This window comes from Siphateles boraxobius, unplaced genomic scaffold, assembly GCF_051911475.1.
Source record: "Siphateles boraxobius isolate OS27281-9 unplaced genomic scaffold, OSU_SipBor_1 47, whole genome shotgun sequence".
In the NCBI taxonomy this organism is placed as follows: domain Eukaryota; kingdom Metazoa; phylum Chordata; class Actinopteri; order Cypriniformes; family Leuciscidae; genus Siphateles; species Siphateles boraxobius.
Window position 1 is genome coordinate 896,912 of NW_027509108.1, and position 27,143 is coordinate 924,054.

The window sequence follows — 27,143 nt, forward strand, 5'->3', positions numbered from 1 at the left end:
GCTTCCTCCTGACAAACAGAGACAAAACACACACATATCATTTAACAACCATTCACGCAATATTATTAGAAATTATGTTTCAAATCAACCTTTTTGGTTAATTGTCTGTATTGCCATATGAGAAAATATAACAAGGAATGCTGAAAAAAATAATTTCATGTTAATTTATTAAATATAAAAGCAGAAACACTGACATGTTGTTCTTAGAAATTGTATATTTGAAATAGCATGTAACACTTTTCATTTCCTCTAACACAGGGACACCATTGACAACATCATCTGCGACATCATGTCTGGTTTAAAGTAATTTTCTGCTTACTGCGCTTTTCATCTTTTCCTTCATCCTGGCCGTTACTCTGTGCTGGAGGTCCAGTTGTGTCCTCAATATCTCTGAGTTCAACATTTTGAGAAATGTCCTCTAAATCCATTATTCGCTGTGTCGGACAGTACGTCTTCATAGATGGGGTGTGGTGCTCAGAATGATGAGTAGTGTATTTACAGTAATGCTAAACCTTCAAAGGAAGTGGTTTTATTTCACACTGGCCTTCGACAAGAATGAAGACTTGAAGTCCAACTTAAAACCTCCCTGCAGACTCATACTACTGTGTTTGTGTATTGTACATTCAACCATGTTATCAGCTTCAAAAGTCAACAAGAGGAATCTGTGAACACTCAAATAAACTCATACACACTTAAACAGGCCAAACTGGACCTTTGTATTGATGATGCTAAAAATGGTCTATTCCATCTATGAAGTCCGTGATTAAATGCTTGCTACATAAAACTTAATGTCTTTTGATGCTTTTGAGCTTAACTGCTTGAACACCGATAAATGCTGCTTGCAGCTTTAATTATAATTTGTTTTTGTTATATTTACAGGTTGCATATCAATCATAACACTTATGTGTATTATTTTTCTTTTATAAAAGAAAAGTTGAAGCAGCACCACAAAATATCAAGGATGCGTGTGAACTATTGTTAACGTTAGCCTATGTGTCTACATTCTTTCTCTGTGTAATTTCTGGGAATTAACTCGTTCAATCATGCATGCTTATGCATGACATAGGATTACCAGCGTTACCATTTTTCTTTTTAGTGATATAAATTTGTGATCTGCAAGTTTCTTATTTTTTCCATTTAGACTTGACCAACCTATGGAAGGAAAATGATGACTGGGTACCTGGTTTCAAAAGGAGTAAAAGCGTCAGAAGGCAGAGTGGGACAATTTCTTCGAAGCATTAATCAGCCCTATCAAATAGCTCGATTCAATGTAGGTTTGGTAATATTATATTTTATAGATGTATATTATATTTTTATTCTGGCAAAAATAAATAGTGTTGTCTGCTATTTAAGTTGGTTTAAAGGAACATTCCACCGTTTTTTTCAGTGTATGCATTGTTTTAGTTTGGCGTAGCTTAGCATAATAAATGGAATCCTTTTTTGCCAGCTAGCATGTCGTGAGTTAAAGAGATATCACACTCACATCACCAGTTCGTGTTGACTGTCATCCTCCCGTGGCTGTTGAGCGATCGCAACCCCAAAGATTTTTCCCATCCTCACCGACCTTGTCATAAAACTCATTTAAATGATCATACGACGCCTCCTCAATGCTTTGTCGACTACATGCTGCTTTTTGTTTTGATGACGCATGCGGCGGTGCGACACTGGTGGCTTGTGTTGCCAGATTGGATGTTTTTTTCGCAACATATTAAGGCCTGTTTACTGTGTGTTTTAGCCGAGTTTTCGCCTGGAAGACTCTATAGAAATCTGTTACCCTATTGAACGAAGTTAAACTGAGAGAGCATGCGTTCACAGACACCAGAATGAACGAGTTCACAATAACGTTCATCAGGCAGTACAGTACGTTCCGCTCATGTTCGCCCAAAATATGAACAAGTTCATGAACTATCGTGACATGACATGCTAGCTGGCAACAAAGGATTCCATTTATTATGCTAAGCTAAGCTAGCAGCCAAACTAAAACAATGCATGCACTGAGACAAAAATGCGTTTGCCCACCTATCTGAATGTAGGAAAGTCTTAAGGCTTATAAAGGTGAATAAGCCCTATTTCAAAAACGGTGGAGTGTTACTTAAAATGGCATGCATTAAGGTGACTACAAAAAGAATTCTAGCATTAATGTAAAACTGTAACAGAGAAATCCTGTAAAATTGTGTTGATGTTACATGATATTTCTAGTGTAGGGAATACATAGTTTTTGCTGTCTCTGTGATTTCTCTTCTCTTTTTCACATGTGAATATAATATTTTGATTTCAAAGGGATGTCGGAACATAAATCCAGTGCCTTACAGCGCTGACTACATGGGTCACAAATTACACATAGACCAAAATGAAAAGATGGTCATTTTTGGTGTGACCCATATAGCAGCTATAGATGGATTCTCCAGTAAAATTGTTGGACACTCCACTATGCCAGTAAAAAACAACATGGTCATATATCAAGATGTTTACAGTTAACTTGACATTTTCTGTCTGTGTATTCTTTGGGTTTTTTTTTTTTTGGGTAGTTTGAAATGCTTAAATAAATTTACAATATCTGGGCTGGATTTCTCGATAATGGTGGATTTCCCTAAAGTACGTTTGAATTTAGCAGTTATGCACTGAACATTCGAATCAAACTGGTGTGATCGTATGCACAAAAGAGTTTGAATCAACCCCGTTTCGGGGGTGGAGGGGGGACAAATTGAAACTGAGGGGGCATAAATCAGATTTGAGGGGGCAATGCCACATTTTGGCCCTTGTGTCGGGCCAACAAGATCTAAAAATTGCTGCTTCTGACATAGTAGCCAGTGGACTAAAGTTTTTACGATTGAAACCCTTCAAACTAAATGGCTCCGCGGAAGGTGCCGTCTTTCATTTAGCACAACTATTCGCTGTATCTCTATCATAGATTGCCTTTAAATAGACTCCTAAGCCTTTACTGCCTAATGGTTTGCCAGCTGATGAAGTATGTACCTTTTAGATATTTAATTAAAAAGCTGACAACCATCAGTGTAATTACAATTTTATTCTTTGCATGAACAAAATTAATTAGGCCTAATTGAACACTGGTTTTATTACAACTTCAGAATTATATTCATATAAACTGAGATGTAAAGAGGCTTTTTGCAGTGGTGGCCATTAGCAGAGTGAAACTGTCAACAGTGATACGTTAAAGCTAAGAGTGGTCCACTCCAGACCAACCGTACAAACGAATGTCTTACAGAAGGTATACTTAACTAAGAACGTGTCAGGAATCACGTGATTTCAATTACACAAGAGTAGATGGTAAAACTTCATGCTGATTTGTACTCGCCTTTCACCAAGATAAGCAACACTAAGACGTAGCTTTACAGTAAACTATGCTTCACCCATTTACGCTTCTTTCCATATGGTGGTGTGACTCCCCTTCTGTCCGGCGTTAACGACTGCAGTGTACTTGGTGCGTCAGCACACACGACGGCTGCAACTACAGTGTGGTCTTCCAAGTTGACCAGCACGACAACCGTCTGGATTGAGCCGAGTAGGGGACATCTCTAGGGTCTTCAAGTGGGCACCTTCTGTCCTCAGTGTTTCGTCGACTAGCCCACGACACCTCAAGAGGGCTCGACAGTGACTCTGGCGTCCCAGAGTCACCCCCCTCCGTCCCCCACTCAACTCAGCCCAGCTTATTGACCTCTACATCCCTCCTGCTGCTGAGACCTAACCACAATCTCACAATCTCTCAGCAACCCAACCATACGCGCCAACCGGTTTGACTAACGCTGTCGAGCCCCACTGGTGCGTTAATATGCAGTTTCAGTGGCAACGGTTCCGTATGGCATACCACCTACCGCAAAACACAATATCTGCCCAACCACCCGTCATTCACGCAATATACACAGGAACGTAATGACTGTAAATACTATACAACCTATACAAAAAAACCAACAGACTCTTCAAGTTTTCAAGAATTCTACGAAACCGCAGCATGGCGGCCTGTACACAGCCAGCTAGAATCTTTCCGTCTCAACCACAGCCAGTTGCTGCTCCTTTCTGCTGCTTCAGACGTATTAACGTATTAACTGCTTCAGACGTATTAACATTAAGGTACAACTTAAGGTATAGTTTAAGAAATCCAGCCCTGTAATGAAGCCCGTCTTAACTATGCATAGATTAATGGATAAAAAGAAATGGCAGATTGTAGTCCAGAAACAGGCCATAATCATATTCATCCAAAACTTTTGAGAAAAAATAGTAAATTAATGAAATAAAATTTAAGTTCAATAATAAATCCCAGTTGTTTTTGTTGTTAGAGGATGTAATGGATAAAGATCATAAACATAAGTTAATTAACGTAAACTTTACTTGATTCAACTGTTATCTGTGTATTTGCCCTGAAAATTTTATTATATTCAAACATACTGACTAATGTGTAATGTGTATTTTGCCATCTTACCTATATGAATATGCCTTTGTTGTCTTGCAGAAGTGCTGTGCTAGAATATGGCATTTGGGACCAGGTCAGGGTGGATCACGGGAAGGAGTTTTCCTTGACACTTTTCATGCAGGAGAAATGGGCAGACCACCGGTACAACACAGAAAGGCAGCCATATTGGCAAACATCCTCAACTAAAGTTAGTGTGTGAATGCTCCACATTTTAGGTTGCACAAACTATGTTGTTATTTTTATAGTAAAACAAATGATTTTTTTATTATGAAGATCATACAACTTTTAAATCATTTTTTCATTTGGAATATCCACATTTTTACAATTACATTCAAATACAGTTTTTGAATAAACTAATTACAAACAGAAATCTAATTTTGTTTAAGACAAAGTATTAACTTATCTCAAGTAAAATGTCTGATCTATATGTGTAGTTGGACTTACAGCAAAACATTTATAGCCCACAGCCTGAAGCACAAGTGCTACTCTTCAGCACAATGGTAACCACAAAATGCAGTCACAGAAATTATACTCTAAATGTCCAACATAACTGAACTTTAAACATTATCATAAACTACCAACATTGAACCCTGAAAAAACATCCAATAACCCTAAATTTACTCTCCTAATGCAGTTCCTGGCAAAGCATGCTGGGAAATACAGATCCACTGCACATGGCAGCGTTTAGCATCGTAAGCCTAAGTAGAGCCTTTGCCACCAATGGTCTCTACGATCAACTTAGCTCACGATTATAGACGAAGCCCTGGGTGCTGCATCTGTAGCATTCTTTACCAGGGACTGCATTAGGAGAGTACATTTAGGGTTTATCAGTAAAGGGAAAGATGTTGGTAGTTTGTGTCAATGTTTAATATTCAGTTGGACATTTAAAGGAGTTTCTGTCATACAATTTACAATCGCTGTCAATTGCGATTTTCACTTTGAATCATTGATTCAGCAGGTGCACATGTGTCGAATACATGTGTCCATCCTAAACATCAATAGAAATTTTATGTTGTCAATGTAACTCAATTAGGTTAAAACGGCTTTCCCCCCTTTTATGTTTCAACAAACTGATTGAAGTAGGTCACAACGGCGACATTAGAATTTGTATGTAGAATCAGGTAGAAATACCTCCTTAAAGCAACCAGATTTAAGATCCACTGCTCTAGTGGTTCAAGATTTTATGTAATAAACTAACTTCATTAACTGTATGTAGCTGTTGTGCTATTCTATTTTTCTTCTATTTTTTTTCTTTTTTCCTTTCAAATAAACAGAATCACACAATAGAAAGAATATGGCCTGAAGTAAACAACCGAGTGAATTATCCATTGAAAGGGGCACTGATGCAATTAGTGAACCAGGAGGAACTGGACATGGAAGATGGCCTGACACGTTACTGCGTGTCTACACTATCTTGTCAGGTTGCTACAGTTGGTCTTGACCGTGTGGTGCAGTCCTGGAATGCTCACCGGATTCCAGGTAAAACAAAGTTTAAGTGTGAATTATGTAATAGGCTTGTGCAGGTATCAACATTTCATATCACAATAATTACTTGAGGTTCAAGTTTTTTAATAGTATTGCAATAAAGAACAGATTTAAAAAAAAATGTCTTTGCTAATGACAAGTTTCAATTTTTGTGATGTATATTAAAATATCACGCAATATACAAAAAAAAGTACAAGTTTCAGATTTAAGAAACAAAATGAACCTAAATAAGCTAAATACTAATTTAAATAACCCTAATTACAAACTTTTGGCAAATATTATTTCATGATAGCCCCAGTTAATTATCGCAGTAAATCTTACAGAGCACAGGCATATGTAATTGTGAATAATTCAACTGTCACTGTAAAGGCCACAGGCCTTAACTGTCTCAGAGTCAAGGATGCCTCCGATTTTGTAAATGACCTCCTATTATCTGTTAAAAGTCCCTTTCCTTATCAAATTACTGAAATTATGTTGATAAGATACATGTTCTTTTGTCTAATTATTATTATTGTAAAGCCATCTAATTCGATCCAATGGTGGTACTCGATTAGAGGTGAAGGTCTCACGCGTGTTCCGTCTCTTCCCATGGCAAAGGGATTTTTAATTAAATGCAATACATTGAGGTGATCTTTCTGTTTGAGGTGATCTTTCTGTGTTGGGTAAGTATTATTAAATATTACTATCATATCTGTAGTTGTGACCTAGCTTTCTTGGCCAGCATGAAGACTGACAGAGTGGCCACATTTGATGTATTAGACAAAAAGGTGCAACTCGGGGTGAAGCTGCGAGAGGAGCATCAAGATGCCGCAGCAGTCAGGCAGTCCCGCTATGAAAAGAAGCTGGAGGAGATGACGGCAATGTCCAGCTTGGAGTCGGAGAGTGATGAGGAGTGAGAGGAGGATACTAACACAGGCTATCCACCATCTGAGGGCGAACCATCCCACAAGCATAAGAAGACTGGAACAAACGTCTTCATTCCATATGACATCCTTAGCCAACAAAGTGTCGTGTCACTGGCTACAAGGTTGAAGATGTCACCAATGCAACAGGCTGCCTTCACGAGTGGTCTTGTTGCAGAGTCAGGCAGTGAATTTACACATCTCTCTGCATCTTACGCAACAGCTGACAGAGCAAGACGCCAAGTGCTGGAGACAATCAGTGAGGAACAGCACAAGCATTGGACACCACCTCCATTGTGTAGCCTACACTGGGACAGCAAGTTAACACCGATGCTCAGCAATGTGTGCCAGTTCGAGGAGCGTCTTACAGTGGTGGTTGGAGATGCAGAGCGGCTGAAACTGCTTGGTGTCCCGGCGTATAAGAAGCAGACCAATGAGGCATGTGGAGTGATCATTGCCCGGTTGACATGCAAGTTGCTGCAGGACAGATGCTGCGCTGACCAGGTTGTCAACATGGCATTTGACACCACTGCGTCAAACACCGGCTATCTCACTGCAGCCTGCATTGCCTTACAGCTCTCACTGGGCCAACCACTGCTTTGGTCTGGGTGCCGGCACCACATTGGTGAGGTCCTCCTGAACCAGGTTTTCACAGAACTGAAGGTGGAGTCATCATGCTCGCCAGAGGTGACCTTGTTCTCACGTCTGAGAGAGAAATGGAACCTGTTACCACAAGAATCCATCAGCCAATGGTCCCGCTACATTCCTGGCAACACTGAGCAACCACTACTGGGAAATTTATGTGCTGAACGTGTCAGGTGCGCAAAAGAAGTCACGGACCACAATCGAGGTGACTACCATGAGTTTGTGCAGCTGTATCTTGTGTTTCTGGATGCAGATGGTGAAGAGCAGACTTAAGTGACCTTTCAACGACCGGGAGCGCTCCACAAGGCACGATGGACGGCCAAGCTGCTCTATACTCTCAGACTGGCTTTGATGGAGCAGCACATCGCGTTGCTTCCCTGGGGCACAATGACCACGCGGCAGCAGGTGCCGAAGATTCTGGCATTTGCCATTTTCATTACACACATTTATGCAAAGTAGTGGTTGACCTGCGAGAAAGCTGTAGATGCTGCCTGGAATGACCTGACACTGTACCACCACCTGCAGGCATACAAGGCTGTAGATGAGGGCATTGCAGCATCAGCGATCAAGGCGCTGGAGAGACATCGCTGGTACCTGACAGGTGAGATGCTACCCCTGGCTCTCTTCAGCAGCAAGGTGCCCAATAATGACAAGCGTGCACTTGCCAGAGCGATCTTGGAGCACAAGGCTGCAGATCTCCCCATGCACATCCCTGAGCAGCGCTTTGGCACTGAAAAAACCCAGCAGTCATATCACCCTGTAGCCCAAGACTGGTTGCCCACTGAAGCTAAGCAGGGCTGAGGCTGGTCAGTGTCTGGATGGGAGACCTCCTGAGAAAACCAGGTTGCAGCTGGAAGAGGTGTTAGTGAAGCCAGCAGGGGGCAGTCACCCTGTGGTCTGTGTGGGTCCCAACGCCCCAGTAAAGTGACTGGGATACTACACAGCAAAATCCCCAGTGTTAAATGAACACTCCTGGTGTACATATAGGTCCAACTACAGGGTGTGAAAAATCAACACTGAAGCAGTGTTGAAGTTGATGACATAATTAAGTGATTAATTAAGTGATGATTGGCCATTAGTGGTGACACCTGATGTTAATAAGCAGAATCATTGAAGGAAAGAGAAACAACAAGAATGGAAAAAAAGAGAAACACAAGAACTACTGTCTTCAAACCTTTACACATTATTGCACTTATTATTACCAGTGTGACTTCATTTTTGTCATACATCTACAAAAGTTATTTAGAATCAACAGAAGTTTAGACGGCAATGTTTTATGGAATTCTTCATTTCAAAACACCATTATGGTGGTCAGTGTTTGTTTTAGTTGGGCTCTTGAACCTTTTCATTTTTCATTGTTAGTTTTTCTCTGGCTGCTCCAACATTGTGTTTTAAAGCACATTGTTATTGCACAAGAAAATCTGCTAATAAATGGTTGTGATGATGACAATATCATCATTGACCTGATTCACTGATGTCATTCAATGTCTAAATTTTTGACTATAGGATTGATGTTGAGTTTTAGTATTGGTGATTGTAGCCCTGAGATTCTACAATTTGAGATTCAACAGCAATATGAACATTTTAGAAAAATCTTTGTGAACTGAAACTTTTGTGTTTAGACACACAAACATCAAGAATCAGCATATGAATCACAACAATGGTGACAATAAACAAACTAGTGACACACAGATCAACTCTGAACATCACAAAACTAGCTATTAAAGTCATAACAAAACAATAGCAAAAAAAAACATGCAAACAGGAAAAACAATGAAAATTACAGGACAATTCAGCTATATAATTTATTCATACTGCAATGCATGATGGGAGCCATGGATGCATTTTGATTGGTGGCTCCCATCATGCACTGCAATATGAATCTTTCGTGTGATTGTCACCATTGTTGAGATTCATATGTAGATTCTTCATATCTGTGTGTGATTTTAAAACCTTCAGATTATTAAAGCACTGTTTGAATTTGCTACTGTAATGAATAGAACCTTTGTATAATCCGTTTATAATGCTGGTTGAGTGAATCAGGACACTACAAGATTGTAATTTAAACATAACCATCACGACCTGGGCTGTGTTCCATCAAAAACATTTTAAGCCTAACTTTATCATAAAACGATAGCAACAAAAGGTCTGTACGATCAAATTAGGCTTACGATGTTTTCGGGAAACACAGCCCATGTCATGGTTTCTCTTGCAGTAACACATGTGCTTTATAAACACAGAGTTGGAGCAGCCAGAGAAAAACTAATGTTAAAAAGCAAAGAGTCCAGAGCCCAACTAAAGCAAACACTGATCGCCATAATGGTGACATGAAATGAAACATTCCATAAAGCATTGCCATCTAAACTTCTGTTCAATATAAATAAGAATGTGTGTAGATGTACGACAGAAATACTCTGGTAATAATAAGTACAATAATGTGTAATGGCTCGAAGTCAGTATTTCTTGTGTTTCTCTTTTTTCTGTTCTTGTTGTTTCTCTTTCCTTCAATGATTCTTCTTATTAATATTAGGTGTCACCACTAATGGCCAATCATCACTTAATTAATCACTTAATTATCTCATTAACTTCAACACTGCTTCAGTGTTCATTTTTAACACCCTGTAGTTGGACCTATATGTACACCGAGAGTGTACATATGTACACTGGGGATTTTGCTGTGTATACTGTCAAAGAGCACCGGCCTTCGGATGAGACGCTAAGCCGAGGTCCTGACTCTCTGTGGTCATTAAAAATCCCAGGATGTCTTTCGAAAGAGTAGGGGTGTAACCCCGGCATTCTGGCCAAATTTCCCCAGTGGCCTCTGTCCATCATGGCCTCCTAATCATTCCCACATATATACTGATTGGCTTTATTACTCTGTCTCCTCTCCACCAGTAAGCTGGTGTGTGGTGGGCGTTCTGGTGCAATATGGCTTCCGTCGCATCATCCAGGTGGATGCTGCGCATTGCTGGTGGTTGAGGAGACTTTCATTTCCATGTAAAGCGCTATATAAATGTAATGAATTATTATTTATATTGCTGTCCGACATCCGTCACTGCTGCACAAAATTCAGGGTAAGGCCACATGAACATGTACCATTGACCTCCATTCATTTTGTCTATAGGACAAATGAATTGAGAATCTTGAAAGTTGAATTCTGAGAAATGCCCAAGTTGCCCAAACGGCAAACAAACAACTTTTACTTTGATAACCCAATAGAATATGTTACTGTATAGTTCACTGTACTCAACATTTCCAGGTCAACCTTTTGGCAATTAGACTAAAAATTGCACATTTTACGAAATTTCGCCAAAGTTCTTGTTAGGTGGCACCCCTAAATCTCAATGGAATTCCTCAAAACTTTGCAAAAGTCATTGTTATGTTAATTGGAACAAAATGCAATGCCAGCCAAATTGATATTTTGAAATTAAAATTTCTCATTCAAATTTGATGCACCCTACTGGGGGTAGAAGTTGACCATCTGCTAAGAATAGTGGAAATTAGCATTCATGAATTTACACCTTTGGGAGTGCCTAGAGACCACATTCCTTTGTGTGCCAGTTATTCCTAAACTCTTAAAAACCTTATTACCTTTTGGTTTACTTCTTTGGGAATGAGACATTTGTACCAGTCACACCGAGACATTTCAAATAATACCAAACATGTATAAACCTTGATGATAATCATTCACATTAAACCATTTAGATTCTTGTGTGAGTTTGGGAGATCTCTGCCAGGATGAAGAATGGGGGAGAGAAATGTAGATTAGGATGAGGGAGGTGAGACCTTCGTCTCAATAGTGCATGAGGGGGAGTTCAAATGTTAATTTCCTTTGTTTTCTCAGAGAGTGGCCCTCTCTTAAAGTCCTTACAGTTTTTCCAGTCTTACAGATCCCTCCTTGACCCCGTGGGTCACATTCAGTCACTTAAGGGGTCATAGTGAGACGTTTGTCGTAATCCTTGGTGTAACTCAAAAATTGTCTTTGCAATGTTAGCATCTGTAGAAGCTCAGAGGGCTTTGTTCACCTGCAGAACACCTGGCCTCACCAGGTGTATGTAGCTTGAGTCCAGCACGTGGAAGAAGGTGTTCAGGCTTTCTTCCGGTGATCCAGTGATGTGAGCAAAGTTCATAGAGTCAATCTGGACCTTTTGACCTGTTCAGTTGACGTGTCATTCCTTCATGGAGAAACTTCCGTTTCCCTGGCACCTTCCCCAGGGCAATAATCTGTCCCTTCTTGACCAATCCTGTCACCTCCAGCGGTGCGGTTGTCTGGACAGACCTCATTGGGCGAAGGGGCTCTCCTTGGCTTCACACTGCCTTGTGTGAGACATCTGAAAAGCATCTTAAATGTCCGCTTCACGATTGAAAACATATGAACTTGAATTCGTGAAGAAATTCATAGAAACGCATAATGCAACAAAACAAAATCATGTCATGTTCAATGTAAAATACCATGTTCTTTTCAGCAAGTGTGAATGGTACATCTGTTTCATATGTTTCTCAAGGTCCTGAATGGTAAGGATGTCTCATATTAAATATCCAATTCTTAAATATATATATTTTTTGGTCTGAATTATATAAAGGAAATGCAGCAAGAGGTCAGTGTAATCAAAGGAATCAAATAGATTCTATGGATCAAGAAGTCATGTAATAACAACAATACTATTCAATAAATGCATATGTATATAATAATCAGTGTTTGTTCAGGAATCTTCCAATGCCAGCCACTTATGCAAATCTAAGAAGTGATTTGGAACATGCTTAAATGTATTCAAGAATGGAGATTGTTCATTCCTTGCAACAGATGTGAGAGTGTGTGTTTGTGTGAGGGTGTGTGTGTGTGTGTCTGTGTGTGAGTGTGAGAGTTTGTGTGAGAGAAAGAGAGAGAGAGTGTGTGTGTGTGTGTGTGTGTGTGTGTGTGTGTGTGTGTGTGTGTGTGTGTGTGTGTGTGTGTGTGTGTGTGTGTGTGTGTGTGTGTGTGTGTGTGTTGTTGGCTAAGTCACAGTCAATGACAGGGTTGAATTGTAAATTCTGTAATTGATTGAAGCGCTCACACAAAGCGATCTACTTAGTTATGATGTTTCTGTTATTAGTGGTTTGTTGAGAAATCAGGGGCCCTCTGATTTTTCCAACCACCCTAATAAAAATCAGAAAGTTTAAACATTTTGAAATTTAATAGCAGGTCTGCCTCTGCTTTTTGATGCATTGCATTGATTTGTGACTGTAGCCATTAATATGTATATTCCAGTGTTTTCCCATGAGTTGGCAGAGTGTTGTGAATAGGGTATGCTATGTCATGGGATCAACTTTCCCATCCTATGTGTGTGAAGCTATCCGGATCTGTTAGTGTGAAGATGTACAATAGATCTTTAGTGAAGTGACACTTTTGGATTCTATGTCATATTTATCTTCTCATGATGTATAGTGTTCAGTCTGGATAGACTTGATCTATTCCAGGTGATGATGCTGTGAGGGTGTAGTGATGGAGGTGTGTGTCCAGTGTTCATGTCTAGGAGATGGGTGGAATCTACTCTATAACAATTGTGTTGCAATTTTAGTTCCATTTCTATACTGGGAGGCCATGCTAATGTAGTGATGTGCTATTTTGAGATGTAAATGGCCTCTTGATTTGTCTTTTCACCCATCTCCCGAAGGTTATGTTCTAACAATCCTGAGGTCCGGCCCGTCCTGGGATCCGTCCTCCGAGGAATTGCAGAAGTAAACCTGACAGAAACAAATGCAGAGAGAACACCTTAAAGCTGCTCTTGCAGTCGAGCCTTCACAGTCTGCTGTGTCACAGCATTAGAGATCCCAGTTTTCGGGTTTTACAAGTTGCTTTCATTACAGCCAGATCTGTGGGCATGAATTAGTTCATGGTGTCTTTCACACGTTTGGTTAGTGCAGGTCTCTAGTTACCTGCAAAAGACTGTGGTCTGTCTGATGTTTAGTTCACACCCTCCTTGTAAATTTGCTTACCTGTGCCACACTTCCGGGAGTGTTTTTTAAAGGCAAACAATTAAAACACATCTCCGCCCTTTTGGCACTGGGTAGCAGGTTAACGAAATCGAACTGTAATGATTAATGTTAATGTCATACTTCTCAAATGAATGCCCTGTTTGTCGATTACAATAAAATGTATATTATAATTTAAGAATATAAATGAAATTATATTGTGTCTGGTCTCTGAATAGTCTCTGCTCGTTCTCGTGTCAATACATTTAAGGGAAAAATCGGACAGATTCAATGAATTTAGATGTTAAATTATTAAGCCATTTGCTATTGGGCTGCTACCCGACTAGCAAATGACGCTAATAGCTGAAGGCCTTGAGTGACCAAAGTTGTTAGCACAGTGAGGGATGCATTTGAGCTTTGGTTGCTTGCAGAGCGCTGGTTTGTGTCATCAGAGTGTGGTTGTCTGCGTTTTTTGAAATAGGGTGGAGGTCTGCCTCTGCCCAATGACCAGCACATTTCCTCTGTATGGCCTGTTTTGTGACAGGAATTACAGAGTCTGCTCAGTTTTTCACTGTGTGGCTTTATGGCAGGAGCTTGCACTTCCTGCTCAGCTACTGTTCGGACGCTCTCGCTTACTGCTCCGCGCTTTGCTCTATCGCTTTTATATTTCTATATTTTATCTCCTTTTATCACCTAATTTTAACCTCAGCAAATCAGCACAGTGCTCAAACGCTTGGATTACTACAAAAAAAAGCAGAATTATTTTATTCGACCAGCCTCCCACTGAAAGCTTACATTCCGGGGAAGAGAAAACACAACTGCCTACATTCATAAGGATAAGAAAATGCCTCCTCTGGAATCTACTTGCTGCTCCAACTGCCACAGACTTTTACAAAGGATTGCAATTCTTGAAACAAAGTTAATTGCGGGACCACCAAACCAGACGGAACACACAACAGATCTTCGTCATGGACGTCCTCAGCATACAGCCGGTGAGTCCCATGAATCTAGTGCTTCTCGACAGGCCATACTGAGTGTAGAGAAACAAGCCGATCGTTTTACTAATCGATGGCACAAACAGGGTGCGAGACCCAAAGGCACTAGAGACATCAGATTGTCATGAGCATCACATATTACTGCAGTAGCATCCTCTACCCCAGATACGGCTCTGACAAGGACTGCAAACACTGGTCTTCTACCACCGCCTATACATCTTGAGAACAGATTTGAAGTATTAATGAATGAGGAATCCCCAAATTTGATGAATGTGATCGCACACAGACAGAATCAGCCAGTAGCTAACACTGATGCTAACTGGGGCTCAAGGTCGACCAGACAGCGGCACTCAGCTCACAGTGCAGCCGAGCCCAGGACTCTGATAGTGGGCGACTCCGTAATCAGAAACATTAATAGCAGGGATACAACAACGTGCTGCCTTCCACAAGCAACAACATCTGATGTAAACAGGGAACTTCAGAACATTCTGATGAAACATAAGACTGCTAATCGACTCATCATTCATGTCGGGAAGAATGATATTCATAAAGAGCAGTCGGAACTTCTTAAAAAGGATTTCAATGAACTTTTTGAAACACTTAAAAGACTGAAAGTTCAGACATTCATCAGTGGACCACTCCCAGCAAGAGGAACAAACAGGTTTTCACGGTTGCTTGGGCTTAATACATGGCTGCAAAAAACCTGCAATATAAAAGGAGTGAACTTTATTGACAACTTCAATCTTTTCTGGAGTCAGAGGCAACTGTTTCAACAGGATGGCCACCACCCAAACAAACTTGGTTCAAGAGTGCTAAAGGACAATATCTACTTCTCCCTCCGTCATCCTTCTGCAATGTGTGCCAATCCACTCAACCTGAATGGCACACGCACACCTGGATACAGTATGAATGACCACAGGATTTCACTTCAGCCCCTGAATGGACATGCGGTTGACACATCACACAAGGACAGTGATATCACCACTCAGCTACAACAACCTCTGCTCACGGACACAATCTCAGCTGAGCCCTGCCCACAGAGCTCACCACAGACAGACTGTGACATACCAGCAATGCTCCAAGATACAGCACCCAAGGACGACTTTCTGGAAAACAGCCAGGGAAACCAGGACAGCATATTACAGCCTCCAATAACACCAGAGCAAAATTCACTCTCACCGGAAACATTATCACTCTCTCCAGCATCTCCACTTCTGTGCTTCTCAGAGAAAATGGAACAACTGGTGCATGCTGGAACTAGACTATCCCACTCTTTTGCTGCGAGCCCCCAGATACCAACCAAAAAACGCCAGGCCCCACAACCACCAAAGCCTGCGGGCCCAGCTCGCCCTCCCCCTCCTCCTGTGAGAGCTCTTCGGCCTCTGCCACAGCGCCAGGGCCCACACCCTCCTCCAGCGGCTCGAGGTGAACCACAAACAACTGATACCAGCTCTCAGTGATATGTGTCGGGTCCCCGCTATGATAACAATAACTTTCTCATATCTTTACAGAACAAGCGGGAACCCAGTGTGCCTGTATCTTTTTCTATTGCTGTTCGATTACATGATAGAAAGTCTAAGGCCTTCAAAAGCCGTACAGCAAACCCTTCTAATCTGGTGCCTATTACACGACATACCAAGATTGCTGTGGGGACAAAAAGTAAGACTGTTAAGTTAGCACTTTTAAACATCCGTTCACTTAAAAATAAATCACTTTTAGTCAACGACTTAATAACCACATACAACCTGGATTTTATGTTGCTAAATGAAACCTGGCTAGAGGAAAGTTGCAGTGGAACAGTCCTCAATGAAACAGCCCCTCCTAGCTTTACTTTTATGAGTGTCTGCAGAGCTGTCAGAAGAGGCGGAGGTTTAGCTGCTCTTTATAAAGATGTCTATCAATGTAAGCAAATATCATTTGGGAATTACCCGTCTTTCGAGTATCTGGGTATTGTGTTAAAAGGTGCTCCACGCATTTTACTTATCATTGTTTACAGGCCTCCAAAATACTCTCCAGCTTTTGCTGAAAACTTAACAGAACTGTTATCAACAATTTCCTCAGAGTTTGACTGCTTTGCCATTGCTGGAGATTTTAACATTCACATAGATAATGCAGAAAACAATATGGCAAAAGAAATCAAAACTGTTTTAAAAACTTTTGATCTGACTCAGCATATACATGGACCCACACATAATCGTGGACACACTCTAGATTTACTTATCAGTAAGGGTCTAAACATTTCATCGATTGTTATTAAGGATGTAGCACTGTCTGATCATTTTTGTATTTTCTTTGATATATTGATCTCTCCTGCCATTGAAGCTAGATCTGTGTCTGTCAAGAAGAGATGCTTAAATGAGAACACTAGTGTACTATTTATGAAGGCTATATCTTTGACACCAAGCATATCTGCTGACTCTGTTGATTTTCTCCTTGATTCTTTTAACTCAAAAGTTAAGAGTGTAATTGATGATATGGCTCCTGTGAAAGTCAGGAAGAAGAGTGGCAGACAAAAAGCACCTTGGAGAAACTCAACAGCAGTGCAAAATATGAAAAGACAATACAGAAAAGCAGAGCGCATGTGGCGAAAGACAAAACTTGTAGTCCATTATAACATCTACAAAGACAGCATCCATGCTTTCAATAAGGAACTAAGCAAAGCTAGACAGACTTTTTTCTCGAATATTATAAACAGCAATATAAACAACACGCGCACTCTTTTTGCTACTGTAGAGAGACTGACAAACCCCCCAAGCCAGATTCCCAGTGAAATGCTCTCAGTGAGAAAGTGCTGTGAGTTTGCTTCTTTCTTCTCTGAGAAAATCAATAATATCAGAAAGGTGATCAGCTCATCCTTGAGTTGCGCTGGGGTCAGGCAGATCAGACAACAGCACGAGAAAGTAGTCACTATGTCTGATTTCGAAGAAATTGATGGCAAAATTTTGGAAGAAACCGTACAGCAACTAAAAACATCAACCTGCGCCCTTGACGCACTTCCCACATCTTTTTTCAAAAATGTGTTACACAGCTTAGAAGCAGATCTCCTAGAAGTGGTAAATGCCTCACTTCTCTCTGGGAGTTTTCCGACCTCCCTGAAAACTGCTGTTGTCAAGCCCCTCCTGAAAAAGAGCAATCTGGATAAGACCATATTAAACAACTATAGACCGATCTCAAATCTTCCTTTCATAGGCAAGATCATTGAAAAAGTTGTCTTCAATCAGCTGAACAAATTCTTAAGCTCGAATGAATACTTTGACCATTTTCAATCTGGTTTCCGACTGCACCACAGTACAGAGACCGCGCTCATAAAGATAATAAATGATATTCGCTTAAATACTGATACAGGCAAATTATCAGTGCTGGTACTACTCGACCTCAGTGCTGCATTTGACACTGTCGATCACAAAATACTTCTTGACAGGCTGGAAAACTGGGTCGGGCTTTCTGGGATAGTCCTAAAATGGTTCAGGTCATACTTAGGAGGCAGAGGTTATTATGTGAGTATAGGAGACCATAAGTCTGAGTGGACATCCATGACATGCGGAGTCCCTCAAGGCTCAATTCTTGCGCCACTCCTATTCAACCTGTACATGCTCCCAATGAGCCAAATAATGAGAAAGAACCAAATCGCTTACCATAGCTATGCAGACGATACACAGCTCTACTTAGCCCTATCGCCTAACGACTACAGCCCCATTGACTCCCTTTGCCAATGCATTGATGAAGTAAACAATTGGATGTGCCAAAACTTTCTTCAGTTAAACAAAGACAAAACTGAAGTCATTGCGTTTGGAAACAAAGATGAAGTTCTCAAGGTGAACGCATACCTTCAGTCTAGGGGTCAAACAACTAAAAATCAAGTCAGGAATCTGGGTGTGTCTCTGGAGTCAGACCTTAGTTTCAGTAGTCATGTCAAAGCAATAACTAAATCAGCATATTATCACCTGAAAAATAATGCAAGAATTAGATGCTTTGTTTCCAGTCAAGACTTAGAAAAACTTGTGCATGCTTTCATCACCAGTAGGGTGGATTATTGTAATGGACTTCTCACTGGCCTTCCCAAAAAGACCATAAGACAGTTGCAGCTCATACAGAACGCTGCTGCTAGGATTCTGAGCAGAACCAGAAAATATGAACACATCACACCAGTCCTCAGGTCTTTACACTGGCTGCCAGTTACATTTAGGATTGATTTTAAAGTATTATTACTGGTATATAAATCATTCAATGGCCTAGGACCTCGATACATTGCAGATATGCTCAGTGAATATAAACCCAACAGATCACTCAGATCATTAGGATCACATCGGCTAGAAATACCAAGGGTTCACTCTAAGCATGGCGAGTCTGCTTTTAGCTACTATGCCAGCCGCAGCTGGAACCAGCTTCCAGAAGAGATCAGATGTGCTCCTACAGTAGTCACATTCAAATCCAGACTCAAAACACATCTGTTTAGCTGTGCATTTACTGAATGAGCACTGTGCCTCTGTTCTTCCGACTGTTTGCACTGTATTTTATTTTATGTTTTAATTTTTCTGATTTCATTTGATATATCTGTATTTTATCTTTTATTCTAAACTGTTTTAATTATTCTGATTTCTTTTGATTATTTTAATTTCTTCTATGTGAAGCACTTTGAATTACCATTGTGTATGAAATGTGCTATATAAATAAACTTGCCTTGCCTTGCCTTTATGAATTATCCTGCAAATGGAGGATTTTCATGACATTCTAACACAGCTACCTCACCATGCATCTGTTTTCGCGACTCAATTCTTGTTGCCTAGCTAACAATACCTTCGAATGTATTTTTTGCTGGAGAAGCACCATACATGAGCGATTGCTGTACACGCGGTCCTGCATTTGTAAGTAGTAAATCAAGGAGAGTAACATTGTTGTGGTTAACACCTTCAATTCCAGAATACTCCTCAAACAGTTCAAACATTTTTTCTGCATATGTCTCGAACGATTCTTCAGTACTCTGTTTCCGATTGAAAATCAATTCCCTTCCAACAGGACTACAACCACGTAGATCGTGAAGACATTGTTTTAGTCTATTAAAGATTTCACCCTCAGGCTCATCTTGATACACTGACTGCACAATGTTCCCTGTCATCAAAGCCTGTGGTATCTTATAGTTCAGAACGTCTGGAATTGAGCTGATAACAATTTGCCAAATATTTTTTGGTTCAAGCTGAAATGCATGTTTTAGACTAACAATGCGTCTACACCATGGTTCGAATGGCCCTTTCAAGGGGAATGGTCCGATCTCTGCTTTAACGGTAACTGAATGTAGCTTGTTTAGAGGATGCCGAATGGTTGACTCTGTGCCATTTGGGTGCCGAATCACCTTAAAGGCTGAAACAGGCACTCTGTTCAAAACTTTATCACATGCTTCTCCTGTCTGAAAAGATACAGGATTTTTAGAGCAGGCTGGCTCATTTAAGAAGTGCACATTTTTAGTCCCATCGCTGTTGAGCGTTTTGGGAGACATGGACTTTTTAGCATTTAGTTTAGTCTTAAGATCTGCAATGGTGTATTTGTGATTTTTACACTTTTCAGTCAGGGCTAACTGCTCAGCTAGTAATTTATCTAGCTGTGTTTGGAGATTTTGAATCTTTGCCTCAGACATTTTTGCCTCTGCATTTTTAGAATGCACTTCTTCATATTTAATATCCATAAGCGAAGATAGAAATGTTTTTGACTTATCTAGCCGTTTATATGAAGTTTAAAGCCTCAATTATTTCACCATGTTTTGCTTTCTTCTGCTTACTACCCACTGATTTCCACCAAGTGGAAATTTCATTGTCAATAGCGTCCATGTTCAGACCTTTTTTATTGAGTTTGTACAGTGTAGGCTCGACCTTTTCGGCCCATAATGTAAACAGAACAGGATCATTATACATGTTCCAATTAATATTTGGGGAAATTTCGTTCCCTGAAGCTTTGAATATGAAAAGGTTTTTTGTTTCAGGATTAATGAGATGCGCGTTCACAGTTTCTGATTCTCATGTATGTTCCTTTGCGTGGTTTTACAACAGCAATGGGAGTTTTCCAACAAGGATACAAAAAATCAGACTATATGAAGGCAAAGTCATTTTAACGTTTGATTATTCTATTTTCTCTTACTTTATATTTTTCATTTGTAGATCAGGAAACTATATCACTTTGCAGTCCTTCTTCTAAGGATGCACGACACAAGCTCGCCAGTCTGACTTATCAAAACAGAGGTAATTGGCTAAATATCTGAGATGTGCCGTATTCACACATACACAATAACAGACACTTGAACAGCCCCCTTGAACGCCATCTCAGGAATTTAAATTAATTGTTTCAATTAGTATAGGTCATGACCACCATTAAAAGACGTTAGCCGATCAACTTACTTTTCTTAAAATGGCTTTGGTTTAGTCAAGCCTGTGGTATACCCACGTCCACTTATCTAATAGAACATTAAATTATAACAGAGGTTATGGAACGCACCCGAATCCACCCAGCAGGCACGGGATATAGACTACGACGTCGGTCAGACGTTGGATTTTGGTTGAAAATGAAAGTCGGGTTGACGTCTAAATCCAATGTTTGTTTGACGTCAAGCTCCAACGTTGGGCAGTCGTTGAATTTTGTTTGGAATAAACCAAACAAAAAGGTGAAATGCATGGCCGTACACTTATTACCAGCTTCACTTAAAACTAACCAGATTTACTTTATTTCATTTCCATTTTAATGAAATCATATCTTGTATTTTAAAGTCACCATGGTGGTGGTTAGCATTTGCTTTAGTTGTGCTCTTGATCCTTGACTCTGTAATATAAAATTTTCTCTGGCTGCTATAATTGTGTGTTTATAAAGCACACTTATAGCTAAAAAAGCCATGCGATCAGGAGATGTTGGCTGTTTATTGATGATATCATCATGTAATTGCCTGAATCCCTGATCTTATTCAGTGTTTAATGTTTTGATTATTTGACTAATACTTCTGGTTTTAATGTGGTTTTATTCATATAGGAGTCATTTGATTCTACAGCATATCTAGCAGTGTTATCACATAATATACTTGTTTTTTTGTAAATACTATTTAGTGCACAAAAACCTTTCATCTATGGCATTACTTAGACACACCCAGACATCAAGAAACAGCATATGAATCTCAACAATGGTGACAATCAAACAAAATATCCTGATAATCAGATCAACTCATAAGCTACAAAAAATCCAGCTGCATAATTTATTAATGCCACAATGCATGCTGGGAGATATGGGTGAGTTTTGATTGGTGGTACCCAGCATGCACTGCAGAATAAAACATTTCATTGATTGTCACCATTGTTGAGAGTCATACGCTGATTCTTGATGTCTAAGTAATACTGTGGAGGAGAAAGTTTAATGTACTAAATGTTTTTAAAATCCTTTATATTATTTGATAACCAACATTGCTCTCTTGCTGTAAAATATAATGACTTCTGTTATAAAACAACATTAAAAAACACAAGTCCAATATAATCAAAACATTAGACTCTGATTAAGATCAGGGACTCAAGCACTTACATGATGATGACTTGATCAACATCATCAATAGACTGCCAACATCAGCTGATCTCATTTTCTCTAGGTTTTTTTTTGCCACAATAAATGTGCTTTATAAACACACAATTTTAGCAACCAGAGAAATTTAATAATAAAGAGTCAAGGGTCAAGAGTCCGACTAAAGCAAACGCTAACCACCATCATGGTGACTTTAAAATACCACTATTGATTTCATTACACCGGAAGTGAAATAAAGTCAGTCTGGTTAGTAATAAGTGAAGCTGGTAATGCTGTTTGAGTTGTTTACTCCTCTTCTGCTGAGATCTTCACAGATTTAATGTGCTGCCATGCATGTCACATTTTTTTGCGGTGCTTATTCCAGCCAAAATTCAACATCTGTCTGACGTTGGAGCTTGACGCCAAACAAACGTTGGGTTTAGATGTCAACCTGACTTTCATTTTCAACCAAAATATGACGTCTGACTGACGTTGGATTAGTTGGAGTCCAACGTCTTCCTGACGTCACATTGACGTACTGTGCCTGCTGGGCAGGTTGATCAAACAGCATTTTGCTGATTCTGGACGGAAATAACTCTTTCCCCTAATTCAAGTACACTTGAATCTGATATTCAGTGTTAGTCGTCACTAATGTCTGGCGCAAACTTGTGGAAATATTCGAATCCTGTAATCTATTTTGAAAAATAATTTCAGAGCAATCCAGAATTAGTTGAAACGTGATAATATTTCGTTCTCCAAATATGAAAAAGTATTTCTGTCTCGGGACTTTTGAGAATTAATGAGATGCGCGTTTGTTGTTTCTGACTTACAAATTCATTGTGAATCACATTATAACCACATTCAGCATAGACACACACTTGTTTAATTCAGTTCACACAGGATACATGGCCTAGAATACATCATCAACAGCCTTTACCTAAGTGTTCCAAATACACCCACAATAAAAAGATCCTGTGTTTAAAGAATAAACTTACAATTAGCCTATGTGCACATATAGTAGCTCAAACAACTATAAAGTGTGTTCTATGAGTGCATTACAATGTGTGAAGCACAACTCCAAATTTGAAAATACAAATTATTGCATTATTGCCTTTTAATCCCATCTGTGTTAAAGTGGAAGCTTTCAAATGCAATATAGAGTTTGTAAAGATTAGTTTAGGTTTATTATAGAATATTATTCAATGTGGCCTAGGGCCCATGGTGGGCTGGTCACACAAAGGGTTAAGCGTTTTTTGAATGCATGGACAATAGCATTTAGCTTAGCCTTGTTTTGGAAACAGCATGGACAATAGCATTTAGCTTAGCCTTGTTTTGGAAACAGGATGGACAATAGCATTTAGCTTAGCCATGTTTTGGAAACAGGATGGACAATAGCATTTAGCTTAGCCTTGTTTTGGAAACAGGATGGACAATAGCATTTAGCTTAGCCTTGTTTTGGAAACAGGATGGACAATAGCATTTAGCTTAGCCTTGAGATCCGATTTTAGCCTTTAAATCATATCATCCTGTTTTTCCAAATTTAGCTTTTTATAAACAATGCATCATCGGCCTGCCTTTTATTTATAAAATCATGTGTTTTCCGATCGTTTACAAACTTAGATTTTTCTTTCTGTTGTTTGCTGATTCTCTTCACGTGTTGCTGGTTTGTTTCAACAAAACCAATACAACAATGGCGACAAACATGCGGCTGATTTGAAAACTTTTAGGGTTTGTTTTACAGCTCCTCATCAAGTAACGTTACACGAAAAACATTTGGAAGATGTTATTCCGATTTTTAGGTTTCGTTTTTGTTGCTTAGGCAAACAAGGATATCTTTAATCTATTAACAAGGGTTTTCATTCTTCATCTGCGCTGCCGCTATCACGTCCTCACGTATTTCAGTTCCGGACTAAACAAAGGGCTCTCCGACCCGTAACAATGCAAACAAAATTTTCTCAACACTTCTCAAAAGGGAAGAAAAAGTTGACTTACCACAGCGGCAGAAGAAAGAGAAGATGTTCAAACCTCGTGTTGATTTTAAAATCCCCATACTTTGCTGGAAAAGACGTTGCTCGCGAAATTCATTTGTTGCGATATCCCGTCAGGGTCACCACTTTATAAGGCCATCTTATTCGATCCAATGGCGGTACTCGATTAGAGGTGAAGGTCTCACGCGTGTTCCGTCTCTTCCCATGGCAAAGGGATTTTTAATTAAATGCAATAGGGCTGGGCGATATATCGCACGATATTGTTATGCGCATCTCGTCAGTAAAGCCGGTTCCTTGATTAGTAGTAAATCGCCTTCACCTGCTTTCAGATGGAGCGGCATTTACTACAAAGAGCCGTAGTTAACTGACAAGCTGAGCCATATCGCATCAATATCGCGGACGTATCGCCAGCGATAATTAATGCGATATGGCTCAGCTTGTCAGTTAACTACGGCTCTTTGTACACAGCAAAAACTCCAGTGTTAAATTAACACCGCTGGGAGTGTATATGAGTCCACACTCAAGAGTGTTGAAGTTAATGAGATAATTAAGTGATTAATTGAGTGATGATTGAGCATTATTGAAGACACCTGAAGAATCACTGAAGGAGAAAATCTCAAATTGTAAGCCAGCGTTATGGTGATCATTGGTTGCTTTAGTTGGACTCTTATATTATTAACTTTAGATTTTGTTTGGCTGATGTATTTGAGTTATAACTGCCAGATGAACATAGAAAAAAGTGATCTGATGGTGTTGGTTAAATTATGACAATCATCATTTGAACTTTATGATTTTGATTTATGTTGTTGGTTACAGCATAACTGTGATTCTGAATAAATATTCAGAATTTTAGCTATAATAATAAGTATTTCTTAAAAGTTGTTTCTAAAAAAAACAGGAAATTTTCTTATAGGCACTCACAGACTTCAAAATTCTGTCTATGCATCTCAACAATGGTGACGAGCAGAATATTCAATTAGGAAAAGTAAATTACATAGAAAATTCAGATCATAATTTATCCATATCGCAATGAATGATGGGAGCCATTAATGAGTTGTGATTGGCGGCAGCCACTGCAACATGCTTTATTATTGTCACCATTGTTGAGATTCACAGGCTGATTATTGATCTCCGTGTTTCTAAATAAATTTATTTGAAAGTGTTTTGATCAGAACAATGTTTATTAAATATTTTTGATTATAAGAAACGTACCTATATTCATATATGCTGTAGAATCAAAAAGTTTTTGCCAACAAGTTATATCAAACTATTGCAATAAGATTCATTTTCAGATCACAGCATGATAATGCCAGAACACAACCAACACTATCAGATCACACTTTTTTTGTTCATTTGACTGTTATAAATAAATAACAGCAGACAAACAAAATCTAAAGTTAATAATATAAGGGTCAAGAGCCCAACTAAAGCAAACACTTATCGCCATAACGGTGGCTTACAATTTGAGATTTTCTCCTTCAGTGATTCTGCTTGTTAAGTGTACAACTCTTAGCGGTGGATCACTCGGCTCGTGAGTTGATGAAGAACGCAGCCAGCTGCGAGAACTTAACATCAGGTGTCTTCAATAATGCTCAAACATCACTAAATGAATCACTTAATTATCTCATTAACTTTAACACTCTTGAGTGTTAATTTAACACTGGAGTTTGTGCTGTAGTAAATGCCGCTCCATCTGAAAGCAGGTGAAGGCGATTTACTACTAACTTTACTGACGAGATGCGCATAACAATATTGTGCGATATATCGCCCAGCCCTAAATGCAATACATTTTATCTTATGTATTAACTCGTTTCATCTGACTCCATAAAATGAAAAGGTTTTTCAATGATATCTGTGCATCATTAAATATACGTTAATGTTTGACTATTCCTTTTAACTCCAATGAAAATAAAGTCAAAGTCTGTTAGAATAATCAAATATAACAATTTATTATGTCAGGTAAATGTATTATTACAATTCCATAATCAATTGAAAGATAATCAATGCAAACCATCAAATGTTCTAGAACAAAGAGGAAAATCCTTTACCCGACACTGTATGGCTACGTGAGCTGAGAGTCACGAGACCCTCAACCACACGGGCTAATCTGAACACAGAAAAACAGCCCTGAGCTCTCGTTGCATTTTCCTAATATAGCCAGACCTTATTTGATATGTAAAACTTGAGTTTAGTGGATATTTACTGTATGCCCCCACCATTAATGGGGGTAGAAGTTGACCATCTCCTAAGAATAGTGGAAATAAGCATTCATGAATTTACACCTTTGGGAGTGCCTAGAGACCACATTCCTTTGTGTGCCAGTTATTCCTAAACTCTTAAAAACCTTATTACCTTTTGGTTTACTTCTTTGGGAATGATACATTTGTACCAGTCGCACCGAGACATTTCAAATAATACCAAACATGTATAAACCTTGATGATAATCATTCACATTAAACCATTTAGATTCTTGTGTGAGTTTGGGAGATCTCTGCCAGGATGAAGAATGGGGGAGAGAAATGTAGATTAGGATGAGGGAGGTGAGACCTTCGTCTCAATAGTGCATGAGGGGGAGTTCAAATGTTAATTTCCTTTGTTTTCTCAGAGAGTGGCCCTCTCTTAAAGTCCTTACAGTTTTTCCAGTCTTACATTATTATTGTTACTATTTTCAGCAAAGGGGGTTCCTAATGTTTTGGCTCTTGGAGGATGCCAAAAGAGAGTATCTGTGGATTGCCAAATGCAGTGGAGGCTGCAGGCTGGTATGATTGTGAAGCAAGATCTTCATTGACACGAGTTTCAACTTTTGGGCAGAATCCATTTCAGTCACCAGAGGACCAGGATGCTGTGGAGAGGCAATTTTCTATGCAGTTTCCTGACATTTCATCTCTTTTTGAACATGCTGTCAATTTCCACCAAGAAGAGTTCCAAAATGCTTCGAAAATCTTAATTGATCTTGTTCGAGTTCATGCATAAGTTTGCCTTCCTGTCCTCTGAATTAATACAAAGCAGTTATTAGTAAAAATGGGGGAAACTGGATCAAGTTCCTGTTGAATAAAAAAAATGTTCTTGATGGCATGCATTGTTTCTAGTTTTTATTGTTTGATCATACAGCCAGGACTGGACTTCCGTTTGGGTTACACCCAGTAGGTGATCCTGCCTTTACACACACACACACACACACACACACACACACACACACACACACACACACACACACACACAC

The 27,143-nt window shown here is 39.5% G+C and overlaps 1 pseudogene; it reads left to right on the top strand.

The window, feature by feature from the left end:
- The first annotated feature begins 1,159 nt into the window (after positions 1-1,159).
- LOC143710392 (uncharacterized) lies at positions 1,160-26,995 on the top strand (annotated as a pseudogene).
- Positions 26,996-27,143: the final 148 nt, after the last annotated feature.